The sequence below is a fragment of the Schistocerca serialis genome, unplaced genomic scaffold, assembly GCF_023864345.2.
Source record: "Schistocerca serialis cubense isolate TAMUIC-IGC-003099 unplaced genomic scaffold, iqSchSeri2.2 HiC_scaffold_1257, whole genome shotgun sequence".
NCBI lineage: Eukaryota > Metazoa > Arthropoda > Insecta > Orthoptera > Acrididae > Schistocerca > Schistocerca serialis.
In genome coordinates this window covers 347,383-371,355 of record NW_026047466.1, presented here as the reverse complement: position 1 = coordinate 371,355, position 23,973 = coordinate 347,383, and the positions used below count along the sequence as shown (strand labels likewise).

The 23,973-nt window shown below is 50.1% G+C and overlaps 41 non-coding genes across 41 annotated transcripts; all 41 read right to left on the bottom strand.

The window, feature by feature from the left end:
* Window positions 1–310: 310 nt before the first annotated feature.
* Window positions 311–382, bottom strand: Trnat-cgu (transfer RNA threonine (anticodon CGU)). Its single transcript has one exon. It is a non-coding gene; the product is annotated as a tRNA-Thr (tRNA).
* A 689-nt stretch (window positions 383–1,071) lies between these two features.
* Window positions 1,072–1,145, bottom strand: Trnan-guu (transfer RNA asparagine (anticodon GUU)). Its single transcript has one exon. It is a non-coding gene; the product is annotated as a tRNA-Asn (tRNA).
* Window positions 1,146–1,478: 333 nt separating this feature from the next.
* Trnat-cgu (transfer RNA threonine (anticodon CGU)) lies at window positions 1,479–1,550 on the bottom strand. The gene has a single exon. It is a non-coding gene; the product is annotated as a tRNA-Thr (tRNA).
* A 689-nt stretch (window positions 1,551–2,239) lies between these two features.
* Window positions 2,240–2,313, bottom strand: Trnan-guu (transfer RNA asparagine (anticodon GUU)). Its single transcript has one exon. It is a non-coding gene; the product is annotated as a tRNA-Asn (tRNA).
* A 333-nt stretch (window positions 2,314–2,646) lies between these two features.
* On the bottom strand, window positions 2,647–2,718 carry Trnat-cgu (transfer RNA threonine (anticodon CGU)). Its single transcript has one exon. It is a non-coding gene; the product is annotated as a tRNA-Thr (tRNA).
* A 689-nt stretch (window positions 2,719–3,407) lies between these two features.
* Trnan-guu (transfer RNA asparagine (anticodon GUU)) lies at window positions 3,408–3,481 on the bottom strand. Its single transcript has one exon. It is a non-coding gene; the product is annotated as a tRNA-Asn (tRNA).
* Window positions 3,482–3,814: 333 nt separating this feature from the next.
* Trnat-cgu (transfer RNA threonine (anticodon CGU)) lies at window positions 3,815–3,886 on the bottom strand. The gene has a single exon. It is a non-coding gene; the product is annotated as a tRNA-Thr (tRNA).
* Window positions 3,887–4,575: 689 nt separating this feature from the next.
* Window positions 4,576–4,650, bottom strand: Trnan-guu (transfer RNA asparagine (anticodon GUU)). Its single transcript has one exon. It is a non-coding gene; the product is annotated as a tRNA-Asn (tRNA).
* A 333-nt stretch (window positions 4,651–4,983) lies between these two features.
* Window positions 4,984–5,055, bottom strand: Trnat-cgu (transfer RNA threonine (anticodon CGU)). Its single transcript has one exon. It is a non-coding gene; the product is annotated as a tRNA-Thr (tRNA).
* Window positions 5,056–5,744: 689 nt separating this feature from the next.
* Window positions 5,745–5,818, bottom strand: Trnan-guu (transfer RNA asparagine (anticodon GUU)). The gene has a single exon. It is a non-coding gene; the product is annotated as a tRNA-Asn (tRNA).
* A 333-nt stretch (window positions 5,819–6,151) lies between these two features.
* Trnat-cgu (transfer RNA threonine (anticodon CGU)) lies at window positions 6,152–6,223 on the bottom strand. Its single transcript has one exon. It is a non-coding gene; the product is annotated as a tRNA-Thr (tRNA).
* A 689-nt stretch (window positions 6,224–6,912) lies between these two features.
* Trnan-guu (transfer RNA asparagine (anticodon GUU)) lies at window positions 6,913–6,986 on the bottom strand. Its single transcript has one exon. It is a non-coding gene; the product is annotated as a tRNA-Asn (tRNA).
* A 333-nt stretch (window positions 6,987–7,319) lies between these two features.
* Window positions 7,320–7,391, bottom strand: Trnat-cgu (transfer RNA threonine (anticodon CGU)). Its single transcript has one exon. It is a non-coding gene; the product is annotated as a tRNA-Thr (tRNA).
* A 689-nt stretch (window positions 7,392–8,080) lies between these two features.
* Trnan-guu (transfer RNA asparagine (anticodon GUU)) lies at window positions 8,081–8,154 on the bottom strand. The gene has a single exon. It is a non-coding gene; the product is annotated as a tRNA-Asn (tRNA).
* Window positions 8,155–8,487: 333 nt separating this feature from the next.
* On the bottom strand, window positions 8,488–8,559 carry Trnat-cgu (transfer RNA threonine (anticodon CGU)). The gene has a single exon. It is a non-coding gene; the product is annotated as a tRNA-Thr (tRNA).
* Window positions 8,560–9,248: 689 nt separating this feature from the next.
* Trnan-guu (transfer RNA asparagine (anticodon GUU)) lies at window positions 9,249–9,322 on the bottom strand. The gene has a single exon. It is a non-coding gene; the product is annotated as a tRNA-Asn (tRNA).
* Window positions 9,323–9,655: 333 nt separating this feature from the next.
* Window positions 9,656–9,727, bottom strand: Trnat-cgu (transfer RNA threonine (anticodon CGU)). Its single transcript has one exon. It is a non-coding gene; the product is annotated as a tRNA-Thr (tRNA).
* A 689-nt stretch (window positions 9,728–10,416) lies between these two features.
* Trnan-guu (transfer RNA asparagine (anticodon GUU)) lies at window positions 10,417–10,490 on the bottom strand. The gene has a single exon. It is a non-coding gene; the product is annotated as a tRNA-Asn (tRNA).
* A 333-nt stretch (window positions 10,491–10,823) lies between these two features.
* Window positions 10,824–10,895, bottom strand: Trnat-cgu (transfer RNA threonine (anticodon CGU)). Its single transcript has one exon. It is a non-coding gene; the product is annotated as a tRNA-Thr (tRNA).
* Window positions 10,896–11,584: 689 nt separating this feature from the next.
* Trnan-guu (transfer RNA asparagine (anticodon GUU)) lies at window positions 11,585–11,658 on the bottom strand. Its single transcript has one exon. It is a non-coding gene; the product is annotated as a tRNA-Asn (tRNA).
* Window positions 11,659–11,991: 333 nt separating this feature from the next.
* Window positions 11,992–12,063, bottom strand: Trnat-cgu (transfer RNA threonine (anticodon CGU)). Its single transcript has one exon. It is a non-coding gene; the product is annotated as a tRNA-Thr (tRNA).
* A 689-nt stretch (window positions 12,064–12,752) lies between these two features.
* Trnan-guu (transfer RNA asparagine (anticodon GUU)) lies at window positions 12,753–12,826 on the bottom strand. Its single transcript has one exon. It is a non-coding gene; the product is annotated as a tRNA-Asn (tRNA).
* A 333-nt stretch (window positions 12,827–13,159) lies between these two features.
* Window positions 13,160–13,231, bottom strand: Trnat-cgu (transfer RNA threonine (anticodon CGU)). Its single transcript has one exon. It is a non-coding gene; the product is annotated as a tRNA-Thr (tRNA).
* A 689-nt stretch (window positions 13,232–13,920) lies between these two features.
* On the bottom strand, window positions 13,921–13,994 carry Trnan-guu (transfer RNA asparagine (anticodon GUU)). Its single transcript has one exon. It is a non-coding gene; the product is annotated as a tRNA-Asn (tRNA).
* A 333-nt stretch (window positions 13,995–14,327) lies between these two features.
* On the bottom strand, window positions 14,328–14,399 carry Trnat-cgu (transfer RNA threonine (anticodon CGU)). The gene has a single exon. It is a non-coding gene; the product is annotated as a tRNA-Thr (tRNA).
* A 689-nt stretch (window positions 14,400–15,088) lies between these two features.
* Trnan-guu (transfer RNA asparagine (anticodon GUU)) lies at window positions 15,089–15,162 on the bottom strand. The gene has a single exon. It is a non-coding gene; the product is annotated as a tRNA-Asn (tRNA).
* A 333-nt stretch (window positions 15,163–15,495) lies between these two features.
* On the bottom strand, window positions 15,496–15,567 carry Trnat-cgu (transfer RNA threonine (anticodon CGU)). The gene has a single exon. It is a non-coding gene; the product is annotated as a tRNA-Thr (tRNA).
* A 689-nt stretch (window positions 15,568–16,256) lies between these two features.
* Trnan-guu (transfer RNA asparagine (anticodon GUU)) lies at window positions 16,257–16,330 on the bottom strand. The gene has a single exon. It is a non-coding gene; the product is annotated as a tRNA-Asn (tRNA).
* A 333-nt stretch (window positions 16,331–16,663) lies between these two features.
* On the bottom strand, window positions 16,664–16,735 carry Trnat-cgu (transfer RNA threonine (anticodon CGU)). The gene has a single exon. It is a non-coding gene; the product is annotated as a tRNA-Thr (tRNA).
* A 689-nt stretch (window positions 16,736–17,424) lies between these two features.
* On the bottom strand, window positions 17,425–17,498 carry Trnan-guu (transfer RNA asparagine (anticodon GUU)). Its single transcript has one exon. It is a non-coding gene; the product is annotated as a tRNA-Asn (tRNA).
* Window positions 17,499–17,831: 333 nt separating this feature from the next.
* Trnat-cgu (transfer RNA threonine (anticodon CGU)) lies at window positions 17,832–17,903 on the bottom strand. The gene has a single exon. It is a non-coding gene; the product is annotated as a tRNA-Thr (tRNA).
* A 689-nt stretch (window positions 17,904–18,592) lies between these two features.
* Trnan-guu (transfer RNA asparagine (anticodon GUU)) lies at window positions 18,593–18,666 on the bottom strand. Its single transcript has one exon. It is a non-coding gene; the product is annotated as a tRNA-Asn (tRNA).
* A 333-nt stretch (window positions 18,667–18,999) lies between these two features.
* Trnat-cgu (transfer RNA threonine (anticodon CGU)) lies at window positions 19,000–19,071 on the bottom strand. The gene has a single exon. It is a non-coding gene; the product is annotated as a tRNA-Thr (tRNA).
* Window positions 19,072–19,760: 689 nt separating this feature from the next.
* Trnan-guu (transfer RNA asparagine (anticodon GUU)) lies at window positions 19,761–19,834 on the bottom strand. The gene has a single exon. It is a non-coding gene; the product is annotated as a tRNA-Asn (tRNA).
* A 333-nt stretch (window positions 19,835–20,167) lies between these two features.
* Trnat-cgu (transfer RNA threonine (anticodon CGU)) lies at window positions 20,168–20,239 on the bottom strand. Its single transcript has one exon. It is a non-coding gene; the product is annotated as a tRNA-Thr (tRNA).
* Window positions 20,240–20,928: 689 nt separating this feature from the next.
* Trnan-guu (transfer RNA asparagine (anticodon GUU)) lies at window positions 20,929–21,002 on the bottom strand. Its single transcript has one exon. It is a non-coding gene; the product is annotated as a tRNA-Asn (tRNA).
* A 333-nt stretch (window positions 21,003–21,335) lies between these two features.
* On the bottom strand, window positions 21,336–21,407 carry Trnat-cgu (transfer RNA threonine (anticodon CGU)). The gene has a single exon. It is a non-coding gene; the product is annotated as a tRNA-Thr (tRNA).
* Window positions 21,408–22,096: 689 nt separating this feature from the next.
* On the bottom strand, window positions 22,097–22,170 carry Trnan-guu (transfer RNA asparagine (anticodon GUU)). Its single transcript has one exon. It is a non-coding gene; the product is annotated as a tRNA-Asn (tRNA).
* A 333-nt stretch (window positions 22,171–22,503) lies between these two features.
* Trnat-cgu (transfer RNA threonine (anticodon CGU)) lies at window positions 22,504–22,575 on the bottom strand. The gene has a single exon. It is a non-coding gene; the product is annotated as a tRNA-Thr (tRNA).
* A 689-nt stretch (window positions 22,576–23,264) lies between these two features.
* Trnan-guu (transfer RNA asparagine (anticodon GUU)) lies at window positions 23,265–23,338 on the bottom strand. Its single transcript has one exon. It is a non-coding gene; the product is annotated as a tRNA-Asn (tRNA).
* A 333-nt stretch (window positions 23,339–23,671) lies between these two features.
* On the bottom strand, window positions 23,672–23,743 carry Trnat-cgu (transfer RNA threonine (anticodon CGU)). Its single transcript has one exon. It is a non-coding gene; the product is annotated as a tRNA-Thr (tRNA).
* Between the last annotated feature and the right edge of the window lie 230 nt (window positions 23,744–23,973).

Here is a 23,973-nt window from a genome sequence, read left to right as displayed (position 1 = left end):
CTGTATATCAACGCAATTCGTATACCTTCTGCAGCAATCTCGCAGAATGGTAGCATTTGCTTACGCCTCTTCACATGGATAACGTGCATGCACACTGTAGCGAGGCTCGTAAACGAATGACATCGCCAAGCATGACATTATACTACAAAATGCATACAAACCAATGTTCTGCCTATGCATTCAGAAAACCTCTGAGGCCAGTAGAATACTTGTCATAGGTTGTAGAACATCCCTTTCATTCAGTGTACTGCCATGTGTTAGATGCTGCTCGAGATAGCTCCGCTCCTTGCAGGAAGGTTTAAGAAATGAATGCCTTCTGTGAGGTTCGAACTCACGACCCCTGGTTTACGAGACCAGTGCTCTACCACTGAGCTAAGAAGGCGGCATCTTAGCGTTTGTGAGCTATCCCCAAATTGTTACTTCATCATACTGAATCTTGCAGCCCTCGACCAGATATCGGATTTGGCACACAGCTGCTGCTGGGGGTGTCCACATTGCCGTTTTCCAAATCTCTTGAATGTTTCGCCCTTACGATCGACGACGAGCGTCGGCCCACCAAAAGTTTGCGGTCTGCACAATCCTGACCTAGTGCACAGCTTGTGGGATAGCGTGGCTCGACTGCGAAATGCGCCTTTCGGTTCCTCTCTCTGGCAAAAGTGCGCTGTTGTCCACAGTGGCACTGGCGTTGCCCATGGGGCTTCATGTAAGGCGACTGCACGTCGCTCGGCCAACAGCGGCCTACTGCAGACCGACACTTAAGACACACCAAATACAAATCGACATCGAGAGACAGGCCCTGTCATATGGCACTCGCGACGTATATGCTGAAATTGAATGTAAAGAATACGTCTTTTGTAGCGGGCGTCCCTCTACTGCAGTGTCACACATGACGAATAAAAAGGAAAACAGCAGAACGTCTGTGTAGGGCCATGTTTTTACCCACAGTGTCACTTGGCTGAATGTGTATAAGGCTCTGTGGCATCACTCAAACGCAGCCAAATTGTCACACTAGCTGTGTATCTCTAACAAAGTTGACGTACGTCCTCACCTCGGTGCCGGTTAGAACGATTTCGCCCCCGGGTGGGCTCGAACCACCAACCTTTCGGTTAACAGCCGAACGCGCTAGCCGATTGCGCCACGGAGGCCTTGACTTTGGCTCCCTTGTGCTCTGTATATCAACGCAATTCGTATACCTTCTGCAGCAATCTCGCAGAATGGTAGCATTTGCTTACGCCTCTTCACATGGATAACGTGCATGCACACTGTAGCGAGGCTCGTAAACGAATGACATCGCCAAGCATGACATTATACTACAAAATGCATACAAACCAATGTTCTGCCTATGCATTCAGAAAACCTCTGAGGCCAGTAGAATACTTGTCATAGGTTGTAGAACATCCCTTTCATTCAGAGTACTGCCATGTGTTAGATGCTGCTCGAGATAGCTCCGCTCCTTGCAGGAAGGTTTAAGAAATGAATGCCTTCTGTGAGGTTCGAACTCACGACCCCTGGTTTACGAGACCAGTGCTCTACCACTGAGCTAAGAAGGCGGCATCTTAGCGTTTGTGAGCTATCCCCAAATTGTTACTTCATCATACTGAATCTTGCAGCCCTCGACCAGATATCGGATTTGGCACACAGCTGCTGCTGGGGGTGTCCACATTGCCGTTTTCCAAATCTCTTGAATGTTTCGCCCTTACGATCGACGACGAGCGTCGGCCCACCAAAAGTTTGCGGTCTGCACAATCCTGACCTAGTGCACAGCTTGTGGGATAGCGTGGCTCGACTGCGAAATGCGCCTTTCGGTTCCTCTCTCTGGCAAAAGTGCGCTGTTGTCCACAGTGGCACTGGCGTTGCCCATGGGGCTTCATGTAAGGCGACTGCACGTCGCTCGGCCAACAGCGGCCTACTGCAGACCGACACTTAAGACACACCAAATACAAATCGACATCGAGAGACAGGCCCTGTCATATGGCACTCGCGACGTATATGCTGAAATTGAATGTAAAGAATACGTCTTTTGTAGCGGGCGTCCCTCTACTGCAGTGTCACACATGACGAATAAAAAGGAAAACAGCAGAACGTCTGTGTAGGGCCATGTTTTTACCCACAGTGTCACTTGGCTGAATGTGTATAAGGCTCTGTGGCATCACTCAAACGCAGCCAAATTGTCACACTAGCTGTGTATCTCTAACAAAGTTGACGTACGTCCTCACCTCGGTGCCGGTTAGAACGATTTCGCCCCCGGGTGGGCTCGAACCACCAACCTTTCGGTTAACAGCCGAACGCGCTAGCCGATTGCGCCACGGAGGCCTTCACTTTGGCTCCCTTGTGCTCTGTATATCAACGCAATTCGTATACCTTCTGCAGCAATCTCGCAGAATGGTAGCATTTGCTTACGCCTCTTCACATGGATAACGTGCATGCACACTGTAGCGAGGCTCGTAAACGAATGACATCGCCAAGCATGACATTATACTACAAAATGCATACAAACCAATGTTCTGCCTATGCATTCAGAAAACCTCTGAGGCCAGTAGAATACTTGTCATAGGTTGTAGAACATCCCTTTCATTCAGTGTACTGCCATGTGTTAGATGCTGCTCGAGATAGCTCCGCTCCTTGCAGGAAGGTTTAAGAAATGAATGCCTTCTGTGAGGTTCGAACTCACGACCCCTGGTTTACGAGACCAGTGCTCTACCACTGAGCTAAGAAGGCGGCATCTTAGCGTTTGTGAGCTATCCCCAAATTGTTACTTCATCATACTGAATCTTGCAGCCCTCGACCAGATATCGGATTTGGCACACAGCTGCTGCTGGGGGTGTCCACATTGCCGTTTTCCAAATCTCTTGAATGTTTCGCCCTTACGATCGACGACGAGCGTCGGCCCACCAAAAGTTTGCGGTCTGCACAATCCTGACCTAGTGCACAGCTTGTGGGATAGCGTGGCTCGACTGCGAAATGCGCCTTTCGGTTCCTCTCTCTGGCAAAAGTGCGCTGTTGTCCACAGTGGCACTGGCGTTGCCCATGGGGCTTCATGTAAGGCGACTGCACGTCGCTCGGCCAACAGCGGCCTACTGCAGACCGACACTTAAGACACACCAAATACAAATCGACATCGAGAGACAGGCCCTGTCATATGGCACTCGCGACGTATATGCTGAAATTGAATGTAAAGAATACGTCTTTTGTAGCGGGCGTCCCTCTACTGCAGTGTCACACATGACGAATAAAAAGGAAAACAGCAGAACGTCTGTGTAGGGCCATGTTTTTACCCACAGTGTCACTTGGCTGAATGTGTATAAGGCTCTGTGGCATCACTCAAACGCAGCCAAATTGTCACACTAGCTGTGTATCTCTAACAAAGTTGACGTACGTCCTCACCTCGGTGCCGGTTAGAACGATTTCGCCCCCGGGTGGGCTCGAACCACCAACCTTTCGGTTAACAGCCGAACGCGCTAGCCGATTGCGCCACGGAGGCCTTGACTTTGGCTCCCTTGTGCTCTGTATATCAACGCAATTCGTATACCTTCTGCAGCAATCTCGCAGAATGGTAGCATTTGCTTACGCCTCTTCACATGGATAACGTGCATGCACACTGTAGCGAGGCTCGTAAACGAATGACATCGCCAAGCATGACATTATACTACAAAATGCATACAAACCAATGTTCTGCCTATGCATTCAGAAAACCTCTGAGGCCAGTAGAATACTTGTCATAGGTTGTAGAACATCCCTTTCATTCAGTGTACTGCCATGTGTTAGATGCTGCTCGAGATAGCTCCGCTCCTTGCAGGAAGGTTTAAGAAATGAATGCCTTCTGTGAGGCTCGAACTCACGACCCCTGGTTTACGAGACCAGTGCTCTACCACTGAGCTAAGACGGCGGCATCTTAGCGTTTGTGAGCTATCCCCAAATTGTTACTTCATCATACTGAATCTTGCAGCCCTCGACCAGATATCGGATTTGGCACACAGCTGCTGCTGGGGGTGTCCACATTGCCGTTTTCCAAATCTCTTGAATGTTTCGCCCTTACGATCGACGACGAGCGTCGGCCCACCAAAAGTTTGCGGTCTGCACAATCCTGACCTAGTGCACAGCTTGTGGGATAGCGTGGCTCGACTGCGAAATGCGCCTTTCGGTTCCTCTCTCTGGCAAAAGTGCGCTGTTGTCCACAGTGGCACTGGCGTTGCCCATGGGGCTTCATGTAAGGCGACTGCACGTCGCTCGGCCAACAGCGGCCTACTGCAGACCGACACTTAAGACACACCAAATACAAATCGACATCGAGAGACAGGCCCTGTCATATGGCACTCGCGACGTATATGCTGAAATTGAATGTAAAGAATACGTCTTTTGTAGCGGGCGTCCCTCTACTGCAGTGTCACACATGACGAATAAAAAGGAAAACAGCAGAACGTCTGTGTAGGGCCATGTTTTTACCCACAGTGTCACTTGGCTGAATGTGTATAAGGCTCTGTGGCATCACTCAAACGCAGCCAAATTGTCACACTAGCTGTGTATCTCTAACAAAGTTGACGTACGTCCTCACCTCGGTGCCGGTTAGAACGATTTCGCCTACCGGGTGGGCTCGAACCACCAACCTTTCGGTTAACAGCCGAACGCGCTAGCCGATTGCGCCACGGAGGCCTTGACTTTGGCTCCCTTGTGCTCTGTATATCAACGCAATTCGTATACCTTCTGCAGCAATCTCGCAGAATGGTAGCATTTGCTTACGCCTCTTCACATGGATAACGTGCATGCACACTGTAGCGAGGCTCGTAAACGAATGACATCGCCAAGCATGACATTATACTACAAAATGCATACAAACCAATGTTCTGCCTATGCATTCAGAAAACCTCTGAGGCCAGTAGAATACTTGTCATAGGTTGTAGAACATCCCTTTCATTCAGTGTACTGCCATGTGTTAGATGCTGCTCGAGATAGCTCCGCTCCTTGCAGGAAGGTTTAAGAAATGAATGCCTTCTGTGAGGTTCGAACTCACGACCCCTGGTTTACGAGACCAGTGCTCTACCACTGAGCTAAGAAGGCGGCATCTTAGCGTTTGTGAGCTATCCCCAAATTGTTACTTCATCATACTGAATCTTGCAGCCCTCGACCAGATATCGGATTTGGCACACAGCTGCTGCTGGGGGTGTCCACATTGCCGTTTTCCAAATCTCTTGAATGTTTCGCCCTTACGATCGACGACGAGCGTCGGCCCACCAAAAGTTTGCGGTCTGCACAATCCTGACCTAGTGCACAGCTTGTGGGATAGCGTGGCTCGACTGCGAAATGCGCCTTTCGGTTCCTCTCTCTGGCAAAAGTGCGCTGTTGTCCACAGTGGCACTGGCGTTGCCCATGGGGCTTCATGTAAGGCGACTGCACGTCGCTCGGCCAACAGCGGCCTACTGCAGACCGACACTTAAGACACACCAAATACAAATCGACATCGAGAGACAGGCCCTGTCATATGGCACTCGCGACGTATATGCTGAAATTGAATGTAAAGAATACGTCTTTTGTAGCGGGCGTCCCTCTACTGCAGTGTCACACATGACGAATAAAAAGGAAAACAGCAGAACGTCTGTGTAGGGCCATGTTTTTACCCACAGTGTCACTTGGCTGAATGTGTATAAGGCTCTGTGGCATCACTCAAACGCAGCCAAATTGTCACACTAGCTGTGTATCTCTAACAAAGTTGACGTACGTCCTCACCTCGGTGCCGGTTAGAACGATTTCGCCCCCGGGTGGGCTCGAACCACCAACCTTTCGGTTAACAGCCGAACGCGCTAGCCGATTGCGCCACGGAGGCCTTGACTTTGGCTCCCTTGTGCTCTGTATATCAACGCAATTCGTATACCTTCTGCAGCAATCTCGCAGAATGGTAGCATTTGCTTACGCCTCTTCACATGGATAACGTGCATGCACACTGTAGCGAGGCTCGTAAACGAATGACATCGCCAAGCATGACATTATACTACAAAATGCATACAAACCAATGTTCTGCCTATGCATTCAGAAAACCTCTGAGGCCAGTAGAATACTTGTCATAGGTTGTAGAACATCCCTTTCATTCAGTGTACTGCCATGTGTTAGATGCTGCTCGAGATAGCTCCGCTCCTTGCAGGAAGGTTTAAGAAATGAATGCCTTCTGTGAGGTTCGAACTCACGACCCCTGGTTTACGAGACCAGTGCTCTACCACTGAGCTAAGAAGGCGGCATCTTAGCGTTTGTGAGCTATCCCCAAATTGTTACTTCATCATACTGAATCTTGCAGCCCTCGACCAGATATCGGATTTGGCACACAGCTGCTGCTGGGGGTGTCCACATTGCCGTTTTCCAAATCTCTTGAATGTTTCGCCCTTACGATCGACGACGAGCGTCGGCCCACCAAAAGTTTGCGGTCTGCACAATCCTGACCTAGTGCACAGCTTGTGGGATAGCGTGGCTCGACTGCGAAATGCGCCTTTCGGCTCCTCTCTCTGGCTACAGTGCGCTGTTGTCCACAGTGGCACTGGCGTTGCCCATGGGGCTTCATGTAAGGCGACTGCACGTCGCTCGGCCAACAGCGGCCTACTGCAGACCGACACTTAAGACACACCAAATACAAATCGACATCGAGAGACAGGCCCTGTCATATGGCACTCGCGACGTATATGCTGAAATTGAATGTAAAGAATACGTCTTTTGTAGCGGGCGTCCCTCTACTGCAGTGTCACACATGACGAATAAAAAGGAAAACAGCAGAACGTCTGTGTAGGGCCATGTTTTTACCCACAGTGTCACTTGGCTGAATGTGTAGAAGGCTCTGTGGCATCACTCAAACGCAGCCAAATTGTCACACTAGCTGTGTATCTCTAACAAAGTTGACGTACGTCCTCACCTCGGTGCCGGTTAGAACGATTTCGCCCCCGGGTGGGCTCGAACCACCAACCTTTCGGTTAACAGCCGAACGCGCTAGCCGATTGCGCCACGGAGGCCTTGACTTTGGCTCCCTTGTGCTCTGTATATCAAAGCAATTCGTATACCTTCTGCAGCAATCTCGCAGAATGGTAGCATTTGCTTACGCCTCTTCACATGGATAACGTGCATGCACACTGTAGCGAGGCTCGTAAACGAATGACATCGCCAAGCATGACATTATACTACAAAATGCATACAAACCAATGTTCTGCCTATGCATTCAGAAAACCTCTGAGGCCAGTAGAATACTTGTCATAGGTTGTAGAACATCCCTTTCATTCAGTGTACTGCCATGTGTTAAATGCTGCTCGAGATAGCTCCGCTCCTTGCAGGAAGGTTTAAGAAATGAATGCCTTCTGTGAGGTTCGAACTCACGACCCCTGGTTTACGAGACCAGTGCTCTACCACTGAGCTAAGAAGGCGGCATCTTAGCGTTTGTGAGCTATCCCCAAATTGTTACTTCATCATACTGAATCTTGCAGCCCTCGACCAGATATCGGATTTGGCACACAGCTGCTGCTGGGGGTGTCCAAATTGCCGTTTTCCAAATCTCTTGAATGTTTCGCCCTTACGATCGACGACGAGCGTCGGCCCACCAAAAGTTTGCGGTCTGCACAATCCTGACCTAGTGCACAGCTTGTGGGATAGCGTGGCTCGACTGCGAAATGCGCCTTTCGGCTCCTGTCTCTGGCTACAGTGCGCTGTTGTCCACAGTGGCACTGGCGTTGCCCATGGGGCTTCATGTAAGGCGACTGCACGTCGCTCGGCCAACAGCGGCCTACTGCAGACCGACACTTAAGACACACCAAATACAAATCGACATCGAGAGACAGGCCCTGTCATATGGCACTCGCGACGTGTATGCTGAAATTGAATGTAAAGAATACGTCTTTTGTAGCGGGCGTCCCTCTACTGCAGTGTCACACATGACGAATAAAAAGGAAAACAGCAGAACGTCTGTGTAGGGCCATGTTTTTACCTACAGTGTCACTTGGCTGAATGTGTATAAGGCTCTGTGGCATCACTCAAACGCAGCCAAATTGTCACACTAGCTGTGTATCTCTAACAAAGTTGACGTACGTCCTCACCTCGGTGCCGGTTAGAACGATTTCGCCCCCGGGTGGGCTCGAACCACCAACCTTTCGGTTAACAGCCGAACGCGCTAGCCGATTGCGCCACGGAGGCCTTCACTTTGGCTCCCTTGTGCTCTGTATATCAACGCAATTCGTATACCTTCTGCAGCAATCTCGCAGAATGGTAGCATTTGCTTACGCCTCTTCACATGGATAACGTGCATGCACACTGTAGCGAGGCTCGTAAACGAATGACATCGCCAAGCATGACATTATACTACAAAATGCATACAAACCAATGTTCTGCCTATGCATTCAGAAAACCTCTGAGGCCAGTAGAATACTTGTCATAGGTTGTAGAACATCCCTTTCATTCAGTGTACTGCCATGTGTTAGATGCTGCTCGAGATAGCTCCGCTCCTTGCAGGAAGGTTTAAGAAATGAATGCCTTCTGTGAGGTTCGAACTCACGACCCCTGGTTTACGAGACCAGTGCTCTACCACTGAGCTAAGAAGGCGGCATCTTAGCGTTTGTGAGCTATCCCCAAATTGTTACTTCGTCATACTGAATCTTGCAGCCCTCGACCAGATATCGGATTTGGCACACAGCTGCTGCTGGGGGTGTCCACATTGCCGTTTTCCAAATCTCTTGAATGTTTCGCCCTTACGATCGACGACGAGCGTCGGCCCACCAAAAGTTTGCGGTCTGCACAATCCTGACCTAGTGCACAGCTTGTGGGATAGCGTGGCTCGACTGCGAAATGCGCCTTTCGGCTCCTCTCTCTGGCTACAGTGCGCTGTTGTCCACAGTGGCACTGGCGTTGCCCATGGGGCTTCATGTAAGGCGACTGCACGTCGCTCGGCCAACAGCGGCCTACTGCAGACCGACACTTAAGACACACCAAATACAAATCGACATCGAGAGACAGGCCCTGTCATATGGCACTCGCGACGTATATGCTGAAATTGAATGTAAAGAATACGTCTTTTGTAGCGGGCGTCCCTCTACTGCAGTGTCACACATGACGAATAAAAAGGAAAACAGCAGAACGTCTGTGTAGGGCCATGTTTTTACCCACAGTGTCACTTGGCTGAATGTGTAGAAGGCTCTGTGGCATCACTCAAACGCAGCCAAATTGTCACACTAGCTGTGTATCTCTAACAAAGTTGACGTACGTCCTCACCTCGGTGCCGGTTAGAACGATTTCGCCCCCGGGTGGGCTCGAACCACCAACCTTTCGGTTAACAGCCGAACGCGCTAGCCGATTGCGCCACGGAGGCCTTCACTTTGGCTCCCTTGTGCTCTGTATATCAACGCAATTCGTATACCTTCTGCAGCAATCTCGCAGAATGGTAGCATTTGCTTACGCCTCTTCACATGGATAACGTGCATGCACACTGTAGCGAGGCTCGTAAACGAATGACATCGCCAAGCATGACATTATACTACAAAATGCATACAAACCAATGTTCTGCCTATGCATTCAGAAAACCTCTGAGGCCAGTAGAATACTTGTCATAGGTTGTAGAACATCCCTTTCATTCAGTGTACTGCCATGTGTTAAATGCTGCTCGAGATAGCTCCGCTCCTTGCAGGAAGGTTTAAGAAATGAATGCCTTCTGTGAGGTTCGAACTCACGACCCCTGGTTTACGAGACCAGTGCTCTACCACTGAGCTAAGAAGGCGGCATCTTAGCGTTTGTGAGCTATCCCCAAATTGTTACTTCATCATACTGAATCTTGCAGCCCTCGACCAGATATCGGATTTGGCACACAGCTGCTGCTGGGGGTGTCCACATTGCCGTTTTCCAAATCTCTTGAATGTTTCGCCCTTACGATCGACGACGAGCGTCGGCCCACCAAAAGTTTGCGGGCTGCACAATCCTGACCTAGTGCACAGCTTGTGGGATAGCGTGGCTCGACTGCGAAATGCGCCTTTCGGCTCCTGTCTCTGGCTACAGTGCGCTGTTGTCCACAGTGGCACTGGCGTTGCCCATGGGGCTTCATGTAAGGCGACTGCACGTCGCTCGGCCAACAGCGGCCTACTGCAGACCGACACTTAAGACACACCAAATACAAATCGACATCGAGAGACAGGCCCTGTCATATGGCACTCGCGACGTGTATGCTGAAATTGAATGTAAAGAATACGTCTTTTGTAGCGGGCGTCCCTCTACTGCAGTGTCACACATGACGAATAAAAAGGAAAACAGCAGAACGTCTGTGTAGGGCCATGTTTTTACCTACAGTGTCACTTGGCTGAATGTGTATAAGGCTCTGTGGCATCACTCAAACGCAGCCAAATTGTCACACTAGCTGTGTATCTCTAACAAAGTTGACGTACGTCCTCACCTCGGTGCCGGTTAGAACGATTTCGCCCCCGGGTGGGCTCGAACCACCAACCTTTCGGTTAACAGCCGGACGCGCTAGCCGATTGCGCCACGGAGGCCTTCACTTTGGCTCCCTTGTGCTCTGTATATCAACGCAATTCGTATACCTTCTGCAGCAATCTCGCAGAATGGTAGCATTTGCTTACGCCTCTTCACATGGATAACGTGCATGCACACTGTAGCGAGGCTCGTAAACGAATGACATCGCCAAGCATGACATTATACTACAAAATGCATACAAACCAATGTTCTGCCTATGCATTCAGAAAACCTCTGAGGCCAGTAGAATACTTGTCATAGGTTGTAGAACATCCCTTTCATTCAGTGTACTGCCATGTGTTAGATGCTGCTCGAGATAGCTCCGCTCCTTGCAGGAAGGTTTAAGAAATGAATGCCTTCTGTGAGGTTCGAACTCACGACCCCTGGTTTACGAGACCAGTGCTCTACCACTGAGCTAAGAAGGCGGCATCTTAGCGTTTGTGAGCTATCCCCAAATTGTTACTTCATCATACTGAATCTTGCAGCCCTCGACCAGATATCGGATTTGGCACACAGCTGCTGCTGGGGGTGTCCACATTGCCGTTTTCCAAATCTCTTGAATGTTTCGCCCTTACGATCGACCACGAGCGTCGGCCCACCAAAAGTTTGCGGTCTGCACAATCCTGACCTAGTGCACAGCTTGTGGGATAGCGTGGCTCGACTGCGAAATGCGCCTTTCGGCTCCTCTCTCTGGCTACAGTGCGCTGTTGTCCACAGTGGCACTGGCGTTGCCCATGGGGCTTCATGTAAGGCGACTGCACGTCGCTCGGCCAACAGCGGCCTACTGCAGACCGACACTTAAGACACACCAAATACAAATCGACATCGAGAGACAGGCCCTGTCATATGGCACTCGCGACGTGTATGCTGAAATTGAATGTAAAGAATACGTCTTTTGTAGCGGGCGTCCCTCTACTGCAGTGTCACACATGACGAATAAAAAGGAAAACAGCAGAACGTCTGTGTAGGGCCATGTTTTTACCCACAGTGTCACTTGGCTGAATGTGTATAAGGCTCTGTGGCATCACTCAAACGCAGCCAAATTGTCACACTAGCTGTGTATCTCTAACAAAGTTGACGTACGTCCTCACCTCGGTGCCGGTTAGAACGATTTCGCCCCCGGGTGGGCTCGAACCACCAACCTTTCGGTTAACAGCCGAACGCGCTAGCCGATTGCGCCACGGAGGCCTTCACTTTGGCTCCCTTGTGCTCTGTATATCAACGCAATTCGTATACCTTCTGCAGCAATCTCGCAGAATGGTAGCATTTGCTTACGCCTCTTCACATGGATAACGTGCATGCACACTGTAGCGAGGCTCGTAAACGAATGACATCGCCAAGCATGACATTATACTACAAAATGCATACAAACCAATGTTCTGCCTATGCATTCAGAAAACCTCTGAGGCCAGTAGAATACTTGTCATAGGTTGTAGAACATCCCTTTCATTCAGTGTACTGCCGTGTGTTAGATGCTGCTCGAGATAGCTCCGCTCCTTGCAGGAAGGTTTAAGAAATGAATGCCTTCTGTGAGGTTCGAACTCACGACCCCTGGTTTACGAGACCAGTGCTCTACCACTGAGCTAAGAAGGCGGCATCTTAGCGTTTGTGAGCTATCCCCAAATTGTTACTTCATCATACTGAATCTTGCAGCCCTCGACCAGATATCGGATTTGGCACACAGCTGCTGCTGGGGGTGTCCACATTGCCGTTTTCCAAATCTCTTGAATGTTTCGCCCTTACGATCGACGACGAGCGTCGACCCATCAAAAGTTTGCGGTCTGCACAATCCTGACCTAGTGCACAGCTTGTGGGATAGCGTGGCTCGACTGCGAAATGCGCCTTTCGGTTCCTCTCTCTGGCAAAAGTGCGCTGTTGTCCACAGTGGCACTGGCGTTGCCCATGGGGCTTCATGTAAGGCGACTGCACGTCGCTCGGCCAACAGCGGCCTACTACAGACCGACACTTAAGACACACCAAATACAAATCGACATCGAGAGACAGGCCCTGTCATATGGCACTCGCGACGTATATGCTGAAATTGAATGTAAAGAATACGTCTTTTGTAGCGGGCGTCCCTCTACTGCAGTGTCACACATGACGAATAAAAAGGAAAACAGCAGAACGTCTGTGTAGGGCCATGTTTTTACCCACAGTGTCACTTGGCTGAATGTGTATAAGGCTCTGTGGCATCACTCAAACGCAGCCAAATTGTCACACTAGCTGTGTATCTCTAACAAAGTTGACGTACGTCCTCACCTCGGTGCCGGTTAGAACGATTTCGCCCCCGGGTGGGCTCGAACCACCAACCTTTCGGTTAACAGCCGAACGCGCTAGCCGATTGCGCCACGGAGGCCTTGACTTTGGCTCCCTTGTGCTCTGTATATCAACGCAATTCGTATACCTTCTGCAGCAATCTCGCAGAATGGTAGCATTTGCTTACGCCTCTTCACATGGATAACGTGCATGCACACTGTAGCGAGGCTCGTAAACGAATGACATCGCCAAGCATGACATTATACTACAAAATGCATACAAACCAATGTTCTGCCTATGCATTCAGAAAACCTCTGAGGCCAGTAGAATACTTGTCATAGGTTGTAGAACATCCCTTTCATTCAGTGTACTGCCATGTGTTAAATGCTGCTCGAGATAGCTCCGCTCCTTGCAGGAAGGTTTAAGAAATGAATGCCTTCTGTGAGGTTCGAACTCACGACCCCTGGTTTACGAGACCAGTGCTCTACCACTGAGCTAAGAAGGCGGCATCTTAGCGTTTGTGAGCTATCCCCAAATTGTTACTTCGTCATACTGAATCTTGCAGCCCTCGACCAGATATCGGATTTGGCACACAGCTGCTGCTGGGGGTGTCCACATTGCCGTTTTCCAAATCTCTTGAATGTTTCGCCCTTACGATCGACGACGAGCGTCGGCCCACCAAAAGTTTGCGGTCTGCACAATCCTGACCTAGTGCACAGCTTGTGGGATAGCGTGGCTCGACTGCGAAATGCGCCTTTCGGCTCCTCTCTCTGGCTACAGTGCGCTGTTGTCCACAGTGGCACTGGCGTTGCCCATGGGGCTTCATGTAAGGCGACTGCACGTCGCTCGGCCAACAGCGGCCTACTGCAGACCGACACTTAAGACACACCAAATACAAATCGACATCGAGAGACAGGCCCTGTCATATGGCACTCGCGACGTGTATGCTGAAATTGAATGTAAAGAATACGTCTTTTGTAGCGGGCGTCCCTCTACTGCAGTGTCACACATGACGAATAAAAAGGAAAACAGCAGAACGTCTGTGTAGGGCCATGTTTTTACCCACAGTGTCACTTGGCTGAATGTGTATAAGGCTCTGTGGCATCACTCAAACGCAGCCAAATTGTCACACTAGCTGTGTATCTCTAACAAAGTTGACGTACGTCCTCACCTCGGTGCCGGTTAGAACGATTTCGCCCCCGGGTGGGCTCGAACCACCAACCTTTCGGTTAACAGCCGAACGCGCTAGCCGATTGCGCCACGGAGGCCTTCACTTTGGCTCCCTTGTGCTCTGTATATCAACGCAATTCGTATACCTTCTGCAGCAATCTCGCAGAATGGTAGCATTTGCTTACGCCTCTTCACATGGATAACGTGCATGCACACTGTAGCGAGGCTCGTAAACGAATGACATCGCCAAGCATGACATTATACTACAAAATGCATACAAACCAATGTTCTGCCTATGCATTCAGAAAACCTCTGAGGCCAGTAGAATACTTGTCATAGGTTGTAGAACATCCCTTTCATTCAGTGTACTGCCGTGTGTTAGATGCTGCTCGAGATAGCTCCGCTCCTTGCAGGAAGGTTTAAGAAATGAATGCCTTCTGTGAGGTTCGAACTCACGACCCCTGGTTTACGAGACCAGTGCTCTACCACTGAGCTAAGAAGGCGGCATCTTAGCGTTTGTGAGCTATCCCCAAATTGTTACTTCATCATACTGAATCTTGCAGCCCTCGACCAGATATCGGATTTGGCACACAGCTGCTGCTGGGGGTGTCCACATTGCCGTTTTCCAAATCTCTTGAATGTTTCGCCCTTACGATCGACGACGAGCGTCGACCCATCAAAAGTTTGCGGTCTGCACAATCCTGACCTAGTGCACAGCTTGTGGGATAGCGTGGCTCGACTGCGAAATGCGCCTTTCGGTTCCTCTCTCTGGCAAAAGTGCGCTGTTGTCCACAGTGGCACTGGCGTTGCCCATGGGGCTTCATGTAAGGCGACTGCACGTCGCTCGGCCAACAGCGGCCTACTACAGACCGACACTTAAGACACACCAAATACAAATCGACATCGAGAGACAGGCCCTGTCATATGGCACTCGCGACGTATATGCTGAAATTGAATGTAAAGAATACGTCTTTTGTAGCGGGCGTCCCTCTACTGCAGTGTCACACATGACGAATAAAAAGGAAAACAGCAGAACGTCTGTGTAGGGCCATGTTTTTACCCACAGTGTCACTTGGCTGAATGTGTATAAGGCTCTGTGGCATCACTCAAACGCAGCCAAATTGTCACACTAGCTGTGTATCTCTAACAAAGTTGACGTACGTCCTCACCTCGGTGCCGGTTAGAACGATTTCGCCCCCGGGTGGGCTCGAACCACCAACCTTTCGGTTAACAGCCGAACGCGCTAGCCGATTGCGCCACGGAGGCCTTGACTTTGGCTCCCTTGTGCTCTGTATATCAACGCAATTCGTATACCTTCTGCAGCAATCTCGCAGAATGGTAGCATTTGCTTACGCCTCTTCACATGGATAACGTGCATGCACACTGTAGCGAGGCTCGTAAACGAATGACATCGCCAAGCATGACATTATACTACAAAATGCATACAAACCAATGTTCTGCCTATGCATTCAGAAAACCTCTGAGGCCAGTAGAATACTTGTCATAGGTTGTAGAACATCCCTTTCATTCAGTGTACTGCCATGTGTTAAATGCTGCTCGAGATAGCTCCGCTCCTTGCAGGAAGGTTTAAGAAATGAATGCCTTCTGTGAGGTTCGAACTCACGACCCCTGGTTTACGAGACCAGTGCTCTACCACTGAGCTAAGAAGGCGGCATCTTAGCGTTTGTGAGCTATCCCCAAATTGTTACTTCATCATACTGAATCTTGCAGCCCTCGACCAGATATCGGATTTGGCACACAGCTGCTGCTGGGGGTGTCCACATTGCCGTTTTCCAAATCTCTTGAATGTTTCGCCCTTACGATCGACGACGAGCGTCGGCCCACCAAAAGTTTGCGGTCTGCACAATCCTGACCTAGTGCACAGCTTGTGGGATAGCGTGGCTCGACTGCGAAATGCGCCTTTCGGCTCCTGTCTCTGGCTACAGTGCGCTGTTGTCCACAGTGGCACTGGCGTTGCCCATGGGGCTTCATGTAAGGCGACTGCACGTCGCTCGGCCAACAGCGGCCTACTGCAGACCGACACTTAAGACACACCAAATACAAATCGACATCGAGAGACAGGCCCTGTCATATGGCACTCGCGACGTGTATGCTGAAATTGAATGTAAAGAATACGTCTTTTGTAGCGGGCGTCCCTCTACTGCAGTGTCACACATGACGAATAAAAAGGAAAACAGCAGAACGTCTGTGTAGGGCCATGTTTTTACCTACAGTGTCACTTGGCTGAATGTGTATAAGGCTCTGTGGCATCACTCAAACGCAGCCAAATTGTCACACTAGCTGTGTATCTCTAACAAAGTTGACGTACGTCCTCACCTCGGTGCCGGTTAGAACGATTTCGCCCCCGGGTGGGCTCGAACCACCAACCTTTCGGTTAACAGCCGAACGCGCTAGCCGATTGCGCCACGGAGGCCTTGACTTTGGCTCCCTTGTGCTCTGTATATCTACGCAATTCGTATACCTTCTGCAGCAATCTCGCAGAATGGTAGCATTTGCTTACGCCTCTTCACATGGATAACGTGCATGCACACTGTAGCGAGGCTCGTAAACGAATGACATCGCCAAGCATGACATTATACTACAAAATGCATACAAACCAATGTTCTGCCTATGCATTCAGAAAACCTCTGAGGCCAGTAGAATACTTGTCATAGGTTGTAGAACATCCCTTTCATTCAGTGTACTGCCATGTGTTAGATGCTGCTCGAGATAGCTCCGCTCCTTGCAGGAAGGTTTAAGAAATGAATGCCTTCTGTGAGGTTCGAACTCACGACCCCTGGTTTACGAGACCAGTGCTCTACCACTGAGCTAAGAAGGCGGCATCTTAGCGTTTGTGAGCTATCCCCAAATTGTTACTTCGTCATACTGAATCTTGCAGCCCTCGACCAGATATCGGATTTGGCACACAGCTGCTGCTGGGGGTGTCCACATTGCCGTTTTCCAAATCTCTTGAATGTTTCGCCCTTACGATCGACGACGAGCGTCGGCCCACCAAAAGTTTGCGGTCTGCACAATCCTGACCTAGTGCACAGCTTGTGGGATAGCGTGGCTCGACTGCGAAATGCGCCTTTCGGTTCCTCTCTCTGGCAAAAGTGCGCTGTTGTCCACAGTGGCACTGGCGTTGCCCATGGGGCTTCATGTAAGGCGACTGCACGTCGCTCGGCCAACAGCGGCCTACTGCAGACCGACACTTAAGACACACCAAATACAAATCGACATCGAGAGACAGGCCCTGTCATATGGCACTCGCGACGTATATGCTGAAATTGAATGTAAAGAATACGTCTTTTGTAGCGGGCGTCCCTCTACTGCAGTGTCACACATGACGAATAAAAAGGAAAACAGCAGAACGTCTGTGTAGGGCCATGTTTTTACCCACAGTGTCACTTGGCTGAATGTGTATAAGGCTCTGTGGCATCACTCAAACGCAGCCAAATTGTCACACTAGCTGTGTATCTCTAACAAAGTTGACGTACGTCCTCACCTCGGTGCCGGTTAGAACGATTTCGCCCCCGGGTGGGCTCGAACCACCAACCTTTCGGTTAACAGCCGAACGCGCTAGCCGATTGCGCCACGGAGGCCTTCACTTTGGCTCCCTTGTGCTCTGTATATCAACGCAATTCGTATACCTTCTGCAGCAATCTCGCAGAATGGTAGCATTTGCTTACGCCTCTTCACATGGATAACGTGCATGCACACTGTAGCGAGGCTCGTAAACGAATGACATCGCCAAGCATGACATTATACTACAAAATGCATACAAACCAATGTTCTGCCTATGCATTCAGAAAACCTCTGAGGCCAGTAGAATACTTGTCATAGGTTGTAGAACATCCCTTTCATTCAGTGTACTGCCATGTGTTAAATGCTGCTCGAGATAGCTCCGCTCCTTGCAGGAAGGTTTAAGAAATGAATGCCTTCTGTGAGGTTCGAACTCACGACCCCTGGTTTACGAGACCAGTGCTCTACCACTGAGCTAAGAAGGCGGCATCTTAGCGTTTGTGAGCTATCCCCAAATTGTTACTTCATCATACTGAATCTTGCAGCCCTCGACCAGATATCGGATTTGGCACACAGCTGCTGCTGGGGGTGTCCACATTGCCGTTTTCCAAATCTCTTGAATGTTTCGCCCTTACGATCGACGACGAGCGTCGGCCCACCAAAAGTTTGCGGTCTGCACAATCCTGACCTAGTGCACAGCTTGTGGGATAGCGTGGCTCGACTGCGAAATGCGCCTTTCGGCTCCTGTCTCTGGCTACAGTGCGCTGTTGTCCACAGTGGCACTGGCGTTGCCCATGGGGCTTCATGTAAGGCGACTGCACGTCGCTCGGCCAACAGCGGCCTACTGCAGACCGACACTTAAGACACACCAAATACAAATCGACATCGAGAGACAGGCCCTGTCATATGGCACTCGCGACGTGTATGCTGAAATTGAATGTAAAGAATACGTCTTTTGTAGCGGGCGTCCCTCTACTGCAGTGTCACACATGACGAATAAAAAGGAAAACAGCAGAACGTCTGTGTAGGGCCATGTTTTTACCTACAGTGTCACTTGGCTGAATGTGTATAAGGCTCTGTGGCATCACTCAAACGCAGCCAAATTGTCACACTAGCTGTGTATCTCTAACAAAGTTGACGTACGTCCTCACCTCGGTGCCGGTTAGAACGATTTCGCCCCCGGGTGGGCTCGAACCACCAACCTTTCGGTTAACAGCCGAACGCGCTAGCCGATTGCGCCACGGAGGCCTTGACTTTGGCTCCCTTGTGCTCTGTATATCAACGCAATTCGTATACCTTCTGCAGCAATCTCGCAGAATGGTAGCATTTGCTTACGCCTCTTCACATGGATAACGTGCATGCACACTGTAGCGAGGCTCGTAAACGAATGACATCGCCAAGCATGACATTATACTACAAAATGCATACAAACCAATGTTCTGCCTATGCATTCAGAAAACCTCTGAGGCCAGTAGAATACTTGTCATAGGTTGTAGAACATCCCTTTCATTCAGTGTACTGCCATGTGTTAGATGCTGCTCGAGATAGCTCCGCTCCTTGCAGGAAGGTTTAAGAAATGAATGCCTTCTGTGAGGTTCGAACTCACGACCCCTGGTTTACGAGACCAGTGCTCTACCACTGAGCTAAGAAGGCGGCATCTTAGCGTTTGTGAGCTATCCCCAAATTGTTACTTCGTCATACTGAATCTTGCAGCCCTCGACCAGATATCGGATTTGGCACACAGCTGCTGCTGGGGGTGTCCACATTGCCGTTTTCCAAATCTCTTGAATGTTTCGCCCTTACGATCGACGACGAGCGTCGGCCCACCAAAAGTTTGCGGTCTGCACAATCCTGACCTAGTGCACAGCTTGTGGGATAGCGTGGCTCGACTGCGAAATGCGCCTTTCGGTTCCTCTCTCTGGCAAAAGTGCGCTGTTGTCCACAGTGGCACTGGCGTTGCCCATGGGGCTTCATGTAAGGCGACTGCACGTCGCTCGGCCAACAGCGGCCTACTGCAGACCGACACTTAAGACACACCAAATACAAATCGACATCGAGAGACAGGCCCTGTCATATGGCACTCGCGACGTATATGCTGAAATTGAATGTAAAGAATACGTCTTTTGTAGCGGGCGTCCCTCTACTGCAGTGTCACACATGACGAATAAAAAGGAAAACAGCAGAACGTCTGTGTAGGGCCATGTTTTTACCCACAGTGTCACTTGGCTGAATGTGTATAAGGCTCTGTGGCATCACTCAAACGCAGCCAAATTGTCACACTAGCTGTGTATCTCTAACAAAGTTGACGTACGTCCTCACCTCGGTGCCGGTTAGAACGATTTCGCCCCCGGGTGGGCTCGAACCACCAACCTTTCGGTTAACAGCCGAACGCGCTAGCCGATTGCGCCACGGAGGCCTTCACTTTGGCTCCCTTGTGCTCTGTATATCAACGCAATTCGTATACCTTCTGCAGCAATCTCGCAGAATGGTAGCATTTGCTTACGCCTCTTCACATGGATAACGTGCATGCACACTGTAGCGAGGCTCGTAAACGAATGACATCGCCAAGCATGACATTATACTACAAAATGCATACAAACCAATGTTCTGCCTATGCATTCAGAAAACCTCTGAGGCCAGTAGAATACTTGTCATAGGTTGTAGAACATCCCTTTCATTCAGTGTACTGCCATGTGTTAGATGCTGCTCGAGATAGCTCCGCTCCTTGCAGGAAGGTTTAAGAAATGAATGCCTTCTGTGAGGTTCGAACTCACGACCCCTGGTTTACGAGACCAGTGCTCTACCACTGAGCTAAGAAGGCGGCATCTTAGCGTTTGTGAGCTATCCCCAAATTGTTACTTCGTCATACTGAATCTTGCAGCCCTCGACCAGATATCGGATTTGGCACACAGCTGCTGCTGGGGGTGTCCACATTGCCGTTTTCCAAATCTCTTGAATGTTTCGCCCTTACGATCGACGACGAGCGTCGGCCCACCAAAAGTTTGCGGTCTGCACAATCCTGACCTAGTGCACAGCTTGTGGGATAGCGTGGCTCGACTGCGAAATGCGCCTTTCGGCTCCTCTCTCTGGCTACAGTGCGCTGTTGTCCACAGTGGCACTGGCGTTGCCCATGGGGCTTCATGTAAGGCGACTGCACGTCGCTCGGCCAACAGCGGCCTACTGCAGACCGACACTTAAGACACACCAAATACAAATCGACATCGAGAGACAGGCCCTGTCATATGGCACTCGCGACGTATATGCTGAAATTGAATGTAAAGAATACGTCTTTTGTAGCGGGCGTCCCTCTACTGCAGTGTCACACATGACGAATAAAAAGGAAAACAGCAGAACGTCTGTGTAGGGCCATGTTTTTACCCACAGTGTCACTTGGCTGAATGTGTATAAGGCTCTGTGGCATCACTCAAACGCAGCCAAATTGTCACACTAGCTGTGTATCTCTAACAAAGTTGACGTACGTCCTCACCTCGGTGCCGGTTAGAACGATTTCGCCCCCGGGTGGGCTCGAACCACCAACCTTTCGGTTAACAGCCGAACGCGCTAGCCGATTGCGCCACGGAGGCCTTGACTTTGGCTCCCTTGTGCTCTGTATATCAACGCAATTCGTATACCTTCTGCAGCAATCTCGCAGAATGGTAGCATTTGCTTACGCCTCTTCACATGGATAACGTGCATGCACACTGTAGCGAGGCTCGTAAACGAATGACATCGCCAAGCATGACATTATACTACAAAATGCATACAAACCAATGTTCTGCCTATGCATTCAGAAAACCTCTGAGGCCAGTAGAATACTTGTCATAGGTTGTAGAACATCCCTTTCATTCAGTGTACTGCCATGTGTTAAATGCTGCTCGAGATAGCTCCGCTCCTTGCAGGAAGGTTTAAGAAATGAATGCCTTCTGTGAGGTTCGAACTCACGACCCCTGGTTTACGAGACCAGTGCTCTACCACTGAGCTAAGAAGGCGGCATCTTAGCGTTTGTGAGCTATCCCCAAATTGTTACTTCATCATACTGAATCTTGCAGCCCTCGACCAGATATCGGATTTGGCACACAGCTGCTGCTGGGGGTGTCCACATTGCCGTTTTCCAAATCTCTTGAATGTTTCGCCCTTACGATCGACGACGAGCGTCGGCCCACCAAAAGTTTGCGGTCTGCACAATCCTGACCTAGTGCACAGCTTGTGGGATAGCGTGGCTCGACTGCGAAATGCGCCTTTCGGCTCCTGTCTCTGGCTACAGTGCGCTGTTGTCCACAGTGGCACTGGCGTTGCCCATGGGGCTTCATGTAAGGCGACTGCACGTCGCTCGGCCAACAGCGGCCTACTGCAGACCGACACTTAAGACACACCAAATACAAATCGACATCGAGAGACAGGCCCTGTCATATGGCACTCGCGACGTGTATGCTGAAATTGAATGTAAAGAATACGTCTTTTGTAGCGGGCGTCCCTCTACTGCAGTGTCACACATGACGAATAAAAAGGAAAACAGCAGAACGTCTGTGTAGGGCCATGTTTTTACCTACAGTGTCACTTGGCTGAATGTGTATAAGGCTCTGTGGCATCACTCAAACGCAGCCAAATTGTCACACTAGCTGTGTATCTCTAACAAAGTTGACGTACGTCCTCACCTCGGTGCCGGTTAGAACGATTTCGCCCCCGGGTGGGCTCGAACCACCAACCTTTCGGTTAACAGCCGAACGCGCTAGCCGATTGCGCCACGGAGGCCTTGACTTTGGCTCCCTTGTGCTCTGTATATCAACGCAATTCGTATACCTTCTGCAGCAATCTCGCAGAATGGTAGCATTTGCTTACGCCTCTTCACATGGATAACGTGCATGCACACTGTAGCGAGGCTCGTAAACGAATGACATCGCCAAGCATGACATTATACTACAAAATGCATACAAACCAATGTTCTGCCTATGCATTCAGAAAACCTCTGAGGCCAGTAGAATACTTGTCATAGGTTGTAGAACATCCCTTTCATTCAGTGTACTGCCATGTGTTAGATGCTGCTCGAGATAGCTCCGCTCCTTGCAGGAAGGTTTAAGAAATGAATGCCTTCTGTGAGGTTCGAACTCACGACCCCTGGTTTACGAGACCAGTGCTCTACCACTGAGCTAAGAAGGCGGCATCTTAGCGTTTGTGAGCTATCCCCAAATTGTTACTTCGTCATACTGAATCTTGCAGCCCTCGACCAGATATCGGATTTGGCACACAGCTGCTGCTGGGGGTGTCCACATTGCCGTTTTCCAAATCTCTTGAATGTTTCGCCCTTACGATCGACGACGAGCGTCGGCCCACCAAAAGTTTGCGGTCTGCACAATCCTGACCTAGTGCACAGCTTGTGGGATAGCGTGGCTCGACTGCGAAATGCGCCTTTCGGTTCCTCTCTCTGGCAAAAGTGCGCTGTTGTCCACAGTGGCACTGGCGTTGCCCATGGGGCTTCATGTAAGGCGACTGCACGTCGCTCGGCCAACAGCGGCCTACTGCAGACCGACACTTAAGACACACCAAATACAAATCGACATCGAGAGACAGGCCCTGTCATATGGCACTCGCGACGTATATGCTGAAATTGAATGTAAAGAATACGTCTTTTGTAGCGGGCGTCCCTCTACTGCAGTGTCACACATGACGAATAAAAAGGAAAACAGCAGAACGTCTGTGTAGGGCCATGTTTTTACCCACAGTGTCACTTGGCTGAATGTGTATAAGGCTCTGTGGCATCACTCAAACGCAGCCAAATTGTCACACTAGCTGTGTATCTCTAACAAAGTTGACGTACGTCCTCACCTCGGTGCCGGTTAGAACGATTTCGCCCCCGGGTGGGCTCGAACCACCAACCTTTCGGTTAACAGCCGAACGCGCTAGCCGATTGCGCCACGGAGGCCTTGACTTTGGCTCCCTTGTGCTCTGTATATCAACGCAATTCGTATACCTTCTGCAGCAATCTCGCAGAATGGTAGCATTTGCTTACGCCTCTTCACATGGATAACGTGCATGCACACTGTAGCGAGGCTCGTAAACGAATGACATCGCCAAGCATGACATTATACTACAAAATGCATACAAACCAATGTTCTGCCTATGCATTCAGAAAACCTCTGAGGCCAGTAGAATACTTGTCATAGGTTGTAGAACATCCCTTTCATTCAGTGTACTGCCATGTGTTAGATGCTGCTCGAGATAGCTCCGCTCCTTGCAGGAAGGTTTAAGAAATGAATGCCTTCTGTGAGGTTCGAACTCACGACCCCTGGTTTACGAGACCAGTGCTCTACCACTGAGCTAAGAAGGCGGCATCTTAGCGTTTGTGAGCTATCCCCAAATTGTTACTTCATCATACTGAATCTTGCAGCCCTCGACCAGATATCGGATTTGGCACACAGCTGCTGCTGGGGGTGTCCACATTGCCGTTTTCCAAATCTCTTGAATGTTTCGCCCTTACGATCGACCACGAGCGTCGGCCCACCAAAAGTTTGCGGTCTGCACAATCCTGACCTAGTGCACAGCTTGTGGGATAGCGTG